The 14,071-nt window shown below is 33.7% G+C and overlaps 1 long non-coding RNA gene across 1 annotated transcript; it reads left to right on the top strand.

Annotated features, from left to right (window-relative positions):
- The first annotated feature begins 2,460 nt into the window (after positions 1 to 2,460).
- LOC148108657 (uncharacterized) lies at positions 2,461 to 13,298 on the top strand. Its single transcript, XR_015727147.1, has 3 exons — positions 2,461 to 2,520; positions 4,492 to 4,529; positions 11,579 to 13,298. It is a non-coding gene; the product is annotated as an uncharacterized LOC148108657 (long non-coding RNA).
- The last annotated feature ends 773 nt before the right edge of the window (positions 13,299 to 14,071 follow it).

Below are 14,071 nucleotides of genomic sequence, written 5' to 3'. Positions count from 1 at the left end.
AAATTATTTCAGTGATTCTGACTTACATGAGAAAATGAATAGGGCAACAGAAAATAAGCTCGAATCAGAGCAAAATGAGAGCTTTCTAACTTTGTCTACGGTGTTGGTTAAGGAAAGGAATAACAGACTAGGGAGGAGGACAAGAGTTTTCATTCTCTGTACTGCTACTAACTGTATGATTGCAGGTAAGTTGCATAATGGTGCTGGCCTCCAGCTTTAGTTGCAAATGATGGATCGAGACTAGATGTCCCTAGGTTTCTCCCAACTTTCAAATAGAATCGTCTTATTGTTTACCTCAGCATTAAAATAGTCTCAAAATTTTTCATAAAAGTTAGCTAATGATAATTATTTTTTCTAAACATATTGGGTCACAGACATAACTTAAGCGATAGAAAGATTGTACTGGGCCACAATATTTCTAAAAAATATTGGGATGAGGAAAAAAATAAGTGCATCTAAACTGATCTACATATGCAAGTATGCTTCACATTTATATTTTCAAAAATTGGAAATGTAGAAAGATAATAAATATAATCCCAAGTATCTGACAAGGAGTAGCGTGGAGGAATTTATATCATATAAATCCATTTTGCTTGTTCAAACCTTCAGTTCAGAAAAACTTTGAAAGTAAAGAATGTATCTTTGTTATCTAGAAGAATACAAGCATTTTCAAAATTGTTTATGATTTCTTGCCATATGGTACAATCACTCCCCCCACATATAGTTTGGTCACTTTGCAATTGCAGTTAGTCTAATATTAAGCAGAAAGTTCAGGCCACAGCCAAAATCAAAGCCCTAAAGCCTCATTAATCTATCAACCACCATCCACAATCCATGCCACAGCTAATGATTATTCAAATTAAGAATGAATTATAAATGCAAACAAAATCTTACATGAAAAGAGAAAGCAAACTGTCAAGGATCTAAGAACAGTAAGTGCAGAGCTAAAATTGTGACTAAATCATCTCTCTTGGTCCAGAATCATTTCTACTTCTATCTCAAACATCTGTCTTTTAGGGTCTTTCTTTTTCTCACACTATTGCCAAGATAAATTTAGGAAAAGCAGATATTCTCAGATCCAGGCATGTAATTATTTTTAGATTAAGGCACAAAAGCTTTGTTCTCTTTACAAACACCTTCCTATATTCCCCTTTTTGAACTTTCCTCCTCAGTTAATAAAATAATCAGTACCTGATGCATATGGAATGGCTTTGTCACTGCATCACTTCTGTGAAAATACATTATTTTATTGTCACCTTAAAATATACCCATACTTTTATATAAATTACCTAACGTTTGTCTCTTCTTTTCCTAAATATTGAGGGACATAAAAGTTTAAGAAATTAATCTGCTTTCCAGATGCTAACATTCTTGTTGAATGGAGATTAGCATATATGATGTGCTGAAAAGCAGGCTTCTGCCCATACATGCAACCAGGACTTGAAGCAGAGTGAGATTCCTACGGATTAGAGTACCCAAATCTACTTTTGGAAGTCCCTAATGGATGCCACACATGAACCCACAAACCTCCGTAGTGCCTAATATCACAACTCAGACTTTGCCCTGATGTGGTTCATCCTTCTCTGGTCTCACTTATTCATATCTGCTACATGAGATGCTTGCTAAAGAAGCTTCATTACTGTAAGAGTATATTAGGAGAATTCAACATCTAGACTATGGTTGTTGGGGTCAGCAGTCTCCAGATTTCTATTCTTCAAGGTACCAAATTAGTGCTGATGTACACGCAAAAGTAGAGTAGGGAGGGTCTCCTCTGGGTCCTTGCTCACCATGGGCCGCAAGCTTCTCTGCGCCTAGATCTAACAAAGTTTTGAATGCTCTATTAAATTCTGCCTCTAAACATATTTAATCCCTATTTCCCCTAGTTCAAAAATCGGCATAAAAAACCTGGTGGTGGGTAGGTACACTATTATACAAATTGTGTCCTTCTCTTCTTCTGACCATATCAATCCCTCTCTTGATAACACCTCTCTAAAATTCAAATAAAAAAATCACACAAATATAAATGGACTGGGAAACAAGGGAAGGCAGGGGAGGAAGTGGTATTGACACAACTGGCAACCTCCCAAAAGTCATGAGATACATTCCTTTGCAGAACTGAAGATTGAAACTTAGATACATTTAAGTGATATCCTGAAAATGAAACCTCAGCTAAGGGATAAAACAGTGCTTAAAACCAAGTCTAGTTATGGTCAATACCACCTTCCTCAATTAAATTAGAAAGAATGCTTACAAAATGATGAGTGCTAATCCAATAATGCCTGATAGAATTATTTGGGATTCAAATCAACATTTTGAAGCCAACTTAACTCACTGGACACATGAAAGACAGAACACCAAATTGGTCAGAATCAGTACAATATTATTTGTTCTGTTACAGTGATAGGAGTTAATTTTGTATTCATTCATTTTCAATTTATATGTTTTGTTTTTTTAATTTCAGAAAATCATTTATATCAACTAGTATTTGGATGTATATGCAGAAGATTTAAATATTTTAAGGTAAATCAGTTTATATGGGATATTTTCTCTTTCTGAGCTTTTCTTTAGTTATAAAAGGGTTGTTTCAGATGACCTCTAAGAACTCTTTTATATTTAATACCTAATGATTCTATAAAATTTATCTCTAAATAAAGTGTACATATATATATACACACACATGAATATATAATGAATATGTTTACTTATTTCTCATAATTTTTTTTACAAAGCACATCAGATAAAAAAGAAGCTTGTATTAATTCAATATTATAATCACTAGAATGGAATGGAACAATATAGTTCAGTTTTTTTAATTGCAAAATTCCCTATTAATGCTATGAGTTGCCTTTGATCCATTTATTTTTTAGGACCTTGGAAAACATTAATTTTAGACATATTGTAAAATGTCACTAAAATATGCCACCCCCCAAAAAAAATCATAGCAAACACCGATTTCTTCAATTGGCAAAGTTTAAAGCTTTTCTTTGAGCACTGTATTTCTTTTAAGCCTCATGTTACTGCAGAACATAATGGCACATGCTGTATGTGAAAGGAGAAAGAGAACAAAGAAGAACTAAACTTCATGATGGGTTATTATTTTTGCTTTTATATTTAGGAATTTTAAATGTATCCCCACTAAAGTTTCTCACTAGCTTTTCTTTAAATATTATCAGAGACCGTTCTTTCTTCCTACCTTTATTACATTTTACACATGAAAAAGATTAACACAAATGTACCATAACACTCTGTATGTTAGCTACTTTTGTATGTTTCTACTTTTGATGCCTTTATTCAAAAATCAAAAACAGTTAAAATACATGGTTTTGGAGAAATGAAGGTGAGAAATTCTAGGCTGTTAGTGGACTTCTGCCCAGAAATAGAAATCACTGTGACTCATTTTAAAAAGCAGTTTTCACTGCCTCATAAATATCTGGTTATAAAAAATAATCTGGATACTATAGTTAAACCCATTTTCAGCATTCAAAGAGACATTTAAAAAAAAAAAAGATTCATTTGAGAGAGAGAGAGAGGGAGGGAGAGCACACAAGTGGGGGGAGGGGCAGAGGGAGAGAATCCTCAAGCAGACTCCCTGCTGAGCTCCTAGCCTGACACTGGCCTCGATTTCACAACCCATGAGATCATGACCTGAGCCAAAACCAAGAGTCAAACACTTAACTGACTGAGCCACCCAGGTGCCTCTTTTGCCAATTTTTTCAATCAAATTATCCTTGTACAAATTAAATTCAACTCAACAATCACTTACTGAATCCTGGCAGAGAAAGTACTATGGATACATAGCAAAAATAAATATAAAGTCTGATATCAAAACACTCAAAATCAAGCATAGAAAATAGAAATGGGAGTGAATAACAATTTCTTCTTTTTCACCCATCCCATAGCTTCATTTTCTTTCCTAGACAAAAAAATGTAACACTACAGCCACTCTTTTCTTAACATTCTATATCCTGGTCTTGTAAGACACAAGACTCTACATTTTCTAATTTAGAGGATTTTATTTCCTTCACTCCTAAACATGGGCTTCTGAATGGTGTTATAGAACTGCATTACAATCCTTCAGATTGGAGGCACCCCAATCACCGATTCTCTGATATTTGCTAAACCCAAGCACCTCTCAAACACTTGATTTCAAGTATTATTAGCCAGTGGGCACTCACCTTTCAAAAAATCATTTTAAACACATAAATTTTATGTCTCTAGATAAAACTTTTCTTATCTCCACAAATTCTCTATTGGGCTTCACCTCTCATTACTGGTTACCTTCTACATCACTGCAACAATCATCTTATTTGATTGCATTTAAATTGCAGTCCTCTACAACTGTACTTAGAGCTGTACCTGCCCTCACTGCTTTTTTTTCTCCCCAACCTTGGAAGACTAGGTGCATCTTCTGTTATTTAAGGATGTTAACTCCACCTCTAATTTTTGTGACATACTCCTTCAATTCTTTTCAATTCTCTTTTTCAATAACAGCCTAAGTTCATTGAGGAGAGAACCATGTTTGAGTCATGGTAAGTATTCAAAAATAAATGTTCAAAAATATTACTGAAGAGGTGACTGGTTTATGTTTGGCACTAATTATGTAACGTCAAAGCAGGGTGTGTTTCATAAAATTGCATTTTTCTCAAGATTGTACAGTGAATTAATACTTAATCAGAAATACTCTGCTCCAGGGGCACCTGGGTGGCTCAGTCGTTAAGTGTCTGCCTTAGGCTCAGGGCATGATCCCAGAGTCCTGGGATCGAGCCCCACATCAGGCTCCTCCGCTGCGAGCCTGCTTCTTCTTCTCCCACTCCCCCTGCCTGTGTTCCCTCTCTCACTGGCTGTCTCTCTCTCTGTCAAATAAATAAATAAAATCTTAAAAAAAATAATAATAATCTGCTCCAGACACATAGTAATGAGGAATAAACTGTAAAAATGGAAAGCCAATAGGACATGTCTGGGCTTAAAAATAAGATTATTTCCATCTTACTTAATGATAAAATTTTAGAAGCCAGCTATTTAATTTCAAGATAAAGCACCCCTTTTATCTAACTTTGTAATAGAAATTCTAGACAAGTTGATAAAAAAAGAAAAAAATACATAAGAATTAGGAAAAGAAAAAGCTATCATTATTTGGAATAGTGTAAATATACATAAAACAAGAGAACCTAAGAAAAACAGAGTGAAAATTTTAGTTCAGCAAGATTGTTGAATACAGGGACAAGAAAAAAGATGTCCTATAACAGAGTAAAAACTAATTAAACAATCTATCTCACTTATAACAAAAATCACACACAAATATCTGTGTGTATGCATGTGCTCACACACATACACAATCTCAAAATACCCAAATGATTTAACAAACAGTTCATAGATAAGGAATTCTAAAATTCTGATACATACTGAAAAACGCTCAATCTTTTAATCAAAGAAAATAATTAAAATAATGTGACAGTATTAAATAACCAACACTTTTAAAAATATTAAAATTCTATTTATAAAAAATCATTTGTTAAGAATGTGACAAAAATGGACTAATGAACTATTGGTGGAAACATAAATTGATAAAGCCATTAATAATTTAGCAATAATGAATAAAGTTAAAACGTACATATTCTTTGACTAAAATCCATTTGAGGAATAATATTTTAATAATGCATAGTTATTCCAGGAGACATGCACAAAAATGTTTATCACATTTATAAGGCAAAAATAAAGCAAATCAACCAAAATCCTTTTTAATGGAAATTTTAAAAATGTTCAATGTATAAATGGATTAAATAATTGCCACTTATTCATACAATAGTATATAGCAGCTAAAATGAATGAAATGAGAATAATATCAATACAGAAAAATATTTTAGGATAAAAGACATTTATAGAATATTAAAAATATAATATTTCTATGAAGATAAAATACATCTCTACTTTTCTTGCTTAAGTGCATACTCATATCTGATCAATGAGGACACATGCATGAAAAAGTGAAACATTAATTTCAAGATAGCAATTAACTCTGGGAAAGAAGAGCTGACAATGGAATGAATTATAAAGAATTAAACAGTTTCCACTGTCTGGAATGTTTGATTTATTAAATAATTTCTGTGGCAGATGGAAAAATATTGTTTTGCTAAAATATTGTTTTTCTAAAACAAAATATTGTTTTAGTAAAACGGTTGGTTTTAATGTTTAAAACATATTGGTTTTAATGTTATTGTCTATTTCATTTATCTTTAAAATATTAAACAATTAAAAAACAAACAATAACCAAAGTGCCCTTGAGGTAGATTTTATTGTTTGCCAATCTTTACTCTCCTATTCTTCATGGAAAGAATATCCTCCTGATCCAATGATGTGCCACTTGGTCATTAGATTTGCTTTGGCCCATGGAATATGGACAGAAGTGGCAAGGTGACAATCTTGAATAAAGGTTGTGAGATGTATGGCAAGTTTCTGTGCCCCTTTTGTGTTCCTGTACTTTCCCATGAAAACATCACATCCCAGATGGGCTGCTGCATCATGCTGGTCTTGGAATGAGAGGACACATTGGAGCAGACCTACATCTGACATTGTACTTGGATAAGAGTCAGCATCTAACCCACAGGCACTGACATAAAATGTGAGTGAGAAATAAATCCACAGTTACGTAAGCCACTGAAAGTCAGAAGTTATTGGTTACCAAGCCTTTTTACAGCAAGAGCTGTCAAACAGTCCAATATTATTAAAGTATAGAATATTAATGCAAAACATCATAAAACTGCATATTGGTACATAAAACTGCCTGATGTATTCAATATCAGAGGCATGTTCATAAAATATACCAAGTGACCTTGATTTGAAGTTGGTTCAACCCAATTTATAACATGAACGCATGCACTATGCAAACTTCTACAATTAATAATCTGCAAAAATTAATCCTATAGTTAACATGTGTAATTCATTCTAAGGAAGAAGTGAATGTGGTTTAAATATTATAAGCTATAATGCATATTTAAAATAAAAAAACAGGAAAAAATAGAATATGATTTTGAAGTTAGTACTGTAAGAATTTTCTCATTTTCGGAACAAACTTTTGAGGCTAATTTTCATCAGCCAAATGCCACTCATATTCTGTCATGTAAGTTTATTTGTGGAGAAAATTGTCCTTGAATTTATAAGAATTCTTACAGTAAGTGATTATAGTAAATTTCTAAGCTATCAAGCAAAAGTGTCAACATATAGTTTTTGCTTGTTATACCTAGAACAAAAGAAGAAATTTTGAATTCTCTCTAGTGGAGCTAAGAGCAGGGAAGAAGTAGCAAAAGTGTGGACTATACCCAATCACTGAGTCACAAAACTGCAGAGCTGGAGACCTACCAGTCTGTTCTATCCCCAGATACTGACAATGTGAAATTTGTCACCCTGTCCTTAGTAATCATCAGATTTCCTATTCAGAGTAATCCTTCCTCTGAAAGCAATTAAAATGCTAAGTAAAAAATTTTTAAAGGTTTTACTCATTTATTTAAAAGAGAGAGAGAGAGAGGGCACATGAGCACGAATGGGGGAGAGGGGGAGGAGCAGAGGGAAAGGGAGAGGGAGAAGCAGAGTAGGGAGCCCTGGTATCAATCCCTACACTGATATACTAGGACTCTGCAGGACTCCGGGATCATGGCCTGAGCCAAAGGCAGACACTTAACTGACTGAGCCACCCAGGCACTCAGTAAGTAAGATATTTTTAAGAAATTATTTTAAAAGCATCAAAGAATTAAGGTAATAGTAATTAAGGGACCAAAATCCTAGTATGGAATTGCCCAAAAAGTCAAGCAGAGCTCATAAGCTCACTTCTTCCCTAAAGACATTTGCCAATAATGATGTTATTATACCAATATTTTCTGATCTTATATGGCATACAAACAACCCAAAGCCCTATGCTTTCCCATGATGCAGAGTCTAATAGGAGACCATCTTCATCCCTCTATCAAGAAAGACAAAACTTCAAAAGCTACCCTTAATGGAAGGGTGAATCAAGAGTAAACCTTCCCTCCACTCCCCACTTCCAAAAGACTTTAATAAAAGTGATTTGGCAATAGTAGATTTGCAAGTGTGTAGTATGTGTAATAAAGCTGTCTCCGTTGTGACTACAATACTCTATCAATACAAACACAAAAGTGCTGACTACCACTAGGGAAAGACATCTCATCTAATCATCATCATCCTACTATGGTTGTCTAATTTGCATATACATAAAACTGGAGCCAGATGGCTGGGGTACCAGAGCCAAATGTACTTAAATCATATGAAGGATCAATATTTTAGAATTGCCTGATTTAAGTACAGGTGAATTTCAGAGCCAGTTGGGTGGGAATAACAAGCATGTGCACTTATCATAGTTATGACCATGTTAGTATGGTTCGCTAAGTATATAAACCCCAAACCTTCATAGCTCAATGATACCTGTTCCCATCACAAGGATTTCTTCACTTTCTCAAGAGTGGAAGTTCACATCTTCGGGCGCCTGGCTGGCGCAGTCGTTAAGCATCTGCCTTCAGCTCAGGGCGTGATCCTGGCATTCTGTGATCGAGCCCCACATCAGGCTCCCCTGCTAGGAGCCTGCTTCTTCCTCTCACACTCCCCCTGCTGTGTTCCCTCTCTCACTGACTGTCTCTCTGTCAAATAAATAAATAAAATCTTAAAAAAAAAAAAAAAAAAAAAAAGGACGTTCACATCTTCACCAGAATCTGAATCTCCCTCTGAGAAGAGAACTTGCTAAGAAGCCCATACCACAGTGTTGGGTTTTGGGCAAGGCTCTGGAGTGGGGGAGACAGATTTAGAGAGAGTATTAAGAGAGTTAGAGAAAGAAAGTTGGGAGAGAGAGTGCATGCATGCAAGTGAAAGCAAGGAAGAATTTATATCTGCTAGTTAACTACTGGACCATTAGAGATACCCATCTGGATAGGGTATTTTACCCTTACCCCAATGAAATATATATGTGCACTGATAGGAAGGCCTAATTTAAATGAATGAGATATGCTTATATTGGATAATCTTTTGTTATATAGAATAATTCCATAATAAATATAAATAACTAGAAAAAACTACCTCTGTTTGGTCACACAATATTTTATTAAAGATAGTGGAGTGAATGTGGTACAGTTTATTGCAGATCTTATACACTCCTCCCCCTTGCTCCCGCCGTAACTTTAACAAGCAGTGACAAAAACCATCCCTTAGAAATTGAAACCACATTTAAGCCTTCTCAAATTCACATTACCTAAGTAGTCAAAAAAATATTAAGTAATGAGTTTCAATTGTCCCTAGTAACTTAACAAAAGCAAAAGATACATTTTCTCTGAACATTTCTAACTTCATCTGCATCACAGAGAATTCCCACCATTTTCCAAAGAAAAAGCTCCCAGTCAAAATAAACTGACCATAAAAAGAAACAAACCAGCATGTTCAAGAACCAACTTATACAACAGAATGCAGAAATTGACCCACAATGAGTTGAAATTTTCAAGTCCAGATTATAAATTAACAATGATATTAAAATGTTTAAAGAAATGAAAGATTAACAATTATCTGTAGGGAATAGAAAACTACAAAAATAATTATCTAAATCTGTAAAAACAACAGAAATTTCTGAAAGTATAATAAATTTAAGAAAAAGATGAAATCAAATAAAATATGTCTAATCAGAGCTCCAGAAGGAGGGGAGAAAGAGAATGAGTTAGATACATATATAAAGATAGAAAGTCTGAGAACATTCTAAAATTGAAAAAATATAGCAAGTCCAAACAATCCAGTGTAGGATAAACACAAAAGACTTTCACAACCAGATACATCAGAGTGAAACTGTGGAAAACCAATGGCAAACAGAAAAAATAAAAAAGAGAGGGGAAAAATATATGCTTCAAAATATTGGTAGTTTGATGGATAGCTCCCTTCTTGATAGAAGCCAGAATGCAGTGGAATGATAACTTAGACTGAAAAGAAATAAAGGATAGACTTAGAAATTCTATCAAGAGAAAACTTATTTTCAAGAATGAAGGCAAAACAAAGACACTTTCAGACAAAACTATGAGGATTCATCACAGGCAAAATTGCACTGAAGTTGACAGATACACTCTATGCAAAAAAAAAAGTAGTCCCGAAGGGGTTGGAATGAATGAAAGAAATAAAAGCACAGGAAGTGATAAATACGTGGGAAAATTTAAATAAATACTGAAACAGATAATATAATGTTTAATGAGATTAAATATGTAGAATTATGATACAGTACAGGAATAACTTGTCAAGAGAAGGGTAAATTAAAATAATCTGTGGGTCTTACACTGTCTTGAAAGAAATGATACTGATTAAATTTACAATATTGAAAGTATACATAATTTCCAAGGTAATCCCTACAGCATTAGATTAGTAAATATTTCACAATTAGTAGCAGGAAAAAATATAAGACAAAATTAATTGCAGAAAAAGGCCAAAAAGAAGAAAATGAGTACTAGAATCAGGATAACAATATGTAAAAATAAATCAAATCATATATCAGAAATCACTATAAATAGTGATAGCCTAAATAGCCTAAATTCTCTAGCTGAAGACCAAAGACATTTTAGATTCAATCTAAAAGTCAATATAGAAAGTAAAAGAATGGAGATAATTCAATAAAATACTAAAATAATTGAAGTTGTTATACAATTTACTGAGAGAATAAGATGTAAGTGAAGGCATTAACAAAAATGAAGACTTTTAATTTATAATAGATAAAAATTCAATTCTTGAGGAAGATATTGCAGTATGAAATTTCTATCCATCCTAATAACAGCTATGTGTATCAACATTAATCACTCTTATATATATATATATATATATATATATATATATGGCTGAGCAAAATAAGTCAGTGAAATAAATCTACACTGTGATTCCAGTTATAAATTCTAAAAACAGGCAAAAGTAAATGACTTTTTCAGGGATAAATATATGTGGCAAAAAAAAAAAAAAAACAAATCAGAAAATGAAGTAACACAAAACACAGGGTAGTGCTTTTACTGGGAGGAAAGGGAAGGATATGCAATAAAAGAAGGTTGTCTCAGGAAGTCCTAATTGGATGGCAATATTTTCATTATTAAATTGAGTGTGGTAACAGAGGTGCTTGCTGTATTATTTTTCTTTAAAGTATGTATGTATATTTGTATATTTTTCTCTGTATATTTTATATTTCTGTCTTAAGTTTCCTATCTTTTAAAATTGTGAAAGAGGATAAATGACATATTTAAGGTAACACAGCTAATAATGATAGCTATAATCTCTGCTTCCTGTTATTTTTTTTTTCTTGTACAATATGTCTTACTTAACATCCTTAATAACATCTTTGATTCTCTATATTCTTCAGTGGTCTATGTGTATCAAGATCTAGGATATGTTAAGACATACTTAATAGATTTGAGGGGAAACATATGTAACATTTTTATTTTATCAACTCATTTAGTAGCTCAGATATTCATTCCTAACTATGTAGTTCCGTAGTCTTAGATCTTAATTTGTAATTGTCTTGAACAACTATCATTTTGCCTGACCTAAATCTCTTTTCCCTTCACAGAATTCTTCTGTACCATTGGCATATTATTCCAGGAGTTTTAGATCAAGTTAACTCTTCTTATTCCTGCCAGAGATGAGCAGACATATAACCTGGACCTGGTTAATGAGACTACCACTCTTCCCCTAGGAAGAGTGATTGCTTAGGCTAGGTATATGATCTTACACAGGCCAATAAAAGCCCACCAGGGTGTTACATTAGAATTGTTGGGATATTATCCCTTTATCTAGAATCATGAGCATTGAAGACTATGTAAGCATAGAGGGACCAGTGGCTTTTGTCATCTCACTGCTAAAATCAGACTGAGAATGTGCCCACAGAGAGCACAATGGCATCAGAAAATGGAAAAGAGAAGAAATAGATTTCTGATGACATTACTTTGTCTCCCTGAAGAAAGTAATTTGAGCCAACAACTGCCTACTTCTTGTTTGCTTATGGAAATTTGAGTTGGTTTCTGCTACCTGTGACCTAAAAATGTTGACTATGTCAATCTTTACAAAAACCTTTAATTAGGGATTGAAACTTAGAGGCCTAAAGGAGACAGGCAAGCAAATGGGTTAAGCAAGCCAGATAAATAGTTACCACTTTCTTACTCTCTTGCTTCCCAAAAGAATAAAAACATCACCCTTTTAAAAAAAGAATTTGTAAAGTTTTGGGGGGTTTTCTGGGTTTATTTTTGTCTTAGCCAAATGCTATAAACAATAGAACACTTGACATTGATGGATTTGGAAGGTTCATCCCCCATCAGAACAGGAAGCCATCATTAGGTCATTACAGATTTTTTTTTTTTTTTTTTTTTTTGCTATTCAAGCACACGGGCCCAGTGCGGATGTATTTTCTAATTTTTCAAGAGAAGATAGATTTTTTAAATTATTTTGGAGAAATTCCCCAATTCTTAAATGTGGCAATTAACTCAAGTTTGTTTTAAAGACTGTGTGTGCCAAACAAAACATTTCTTCAGATAAGATTCATCTTTGGAGCCAGCAGTTTGGAACATTTCCCTCATGGTAATTACCTCAGTATGATTTTTTTTTTTCTTCTCAGTATGATCTTTTAGTTTTTTTAGATCATTCTCTCCTTCTCTTTCCCCCACCCCCCATATCAAAACATTGCCTCTACCCTCTTTGAAGTCAGCTTGACCATGTCTACTTGGTAGTTAGAAAAAAACTCTAACTTAGCTAGTGAATTTAAATACAAAAAATTGTAAGGTAAGTTTTTTCATGCTATAAGGAAAAGATACACTCATGGTTTATATCAGCTAATGACTATTAATTTCTAGTCCTTTCGATCAAATTAACAAAAACAAGTATTTTTAAACATTAGAGATGTGTTGCTAAATACACAGAAAACACCTTAAAAGGTAATCTAGGTGAAAAGTATTAATTTTATTATGTTTTCAGGCATATTTTGGAAGACACAAACACACACACACACAGAGATCATAGCTTTTGAAATAAGAAAGCATTGCATTAAATTTTTATTTAGTCCATAAAGGAAATTGCTTTGTTGCAGAAAATAGATGAAGTTCCAACAGGGCATGGATATGTTGATATTCTGTTGGATACTTGACCTTCTTAAATATCATAAAACAGAAAGGAAGACTAGGAGAGAGTTTGGAAATTGTTTTTTCAGGAGAAAAAAGTCTGAGTTTATTTGGTTAAAGAATATTAATAATGGATAAAAGGGATACATAAGCCTATTACTCAAAGAATAATTTGGCAAAAGCATATGACTCTCTTTTTCTCAATAGTATAAAAGATAATTAAAATAAATGTAAATCATTTAATATTGTCCCATTGAGTAAAAGCAAAGAATGTTATCATTACAGAATTATAAATTGGCTTGGATTGCTAGACATAACCCACCAGCAGAAAAATTTGAGTCTATTATGAGGGCTATAATTAGGAACAACCAAGTAAACCAAGAAGTTATGATTCATGGAATCTAAAATACTGTTTAGGATACAACCTATAAAGTCACAGTGATAACCTCTATTGTGAAGGTGCTAGGATCATACCTCTACACTTATGGTCCATAAAGAATATTTATCAGTCAGCTATTGCTACATTACAGACCACCTCAAAACTTGGTAGCTTAAAAGGATATCTGTACTTTATTGCTTACGAGTCAGCACAATGGCTGGACATTCTTCTGGTCTTATCTGAGCTTCCTCACGTGTCTGTAGTTAGCTGTGGGACAGACATGCAACTGTGCTAATTTTGCCTAGACTCATTCACATATATGGAATTTGTCTTCCGTTGACTGTGGCAAATCAGCTCCCCTGTTGTCCTCACTCATCTCTTATCCTCCAGCAGGTTTATCCTTATAGCAAAGACCGAAGAATAAGAGGGAGAATAAAAGTGTGCAAAGATTAAGTCTTAGTCCCTGAACTGATACACAGTCACTTCTGCCACAATCTGCTGGCCAGAACAAGTCACAGCCCACATTCAAGGACTAGGGAAATAAGCTCCAGCCCATAATGGAAGGAATCACAAA

The sequence above is a fragment of the Ursus americanus genome, chromosome 17 (genome assembly GCF_024610735.1).
Source record: "Ursus americanus isolate L20-20 chromosome 17, mUrsAme1.1.p, whole genome shotgun sequence".
NCBI lineage: Eukaryota > Metazoa > Chordata > Mammalia > Carnivora > Ursidae > Ursus > Ursus americanus.
This window is presented reverse-complemented; position numbering and strand designations above follow the sequence as displayed.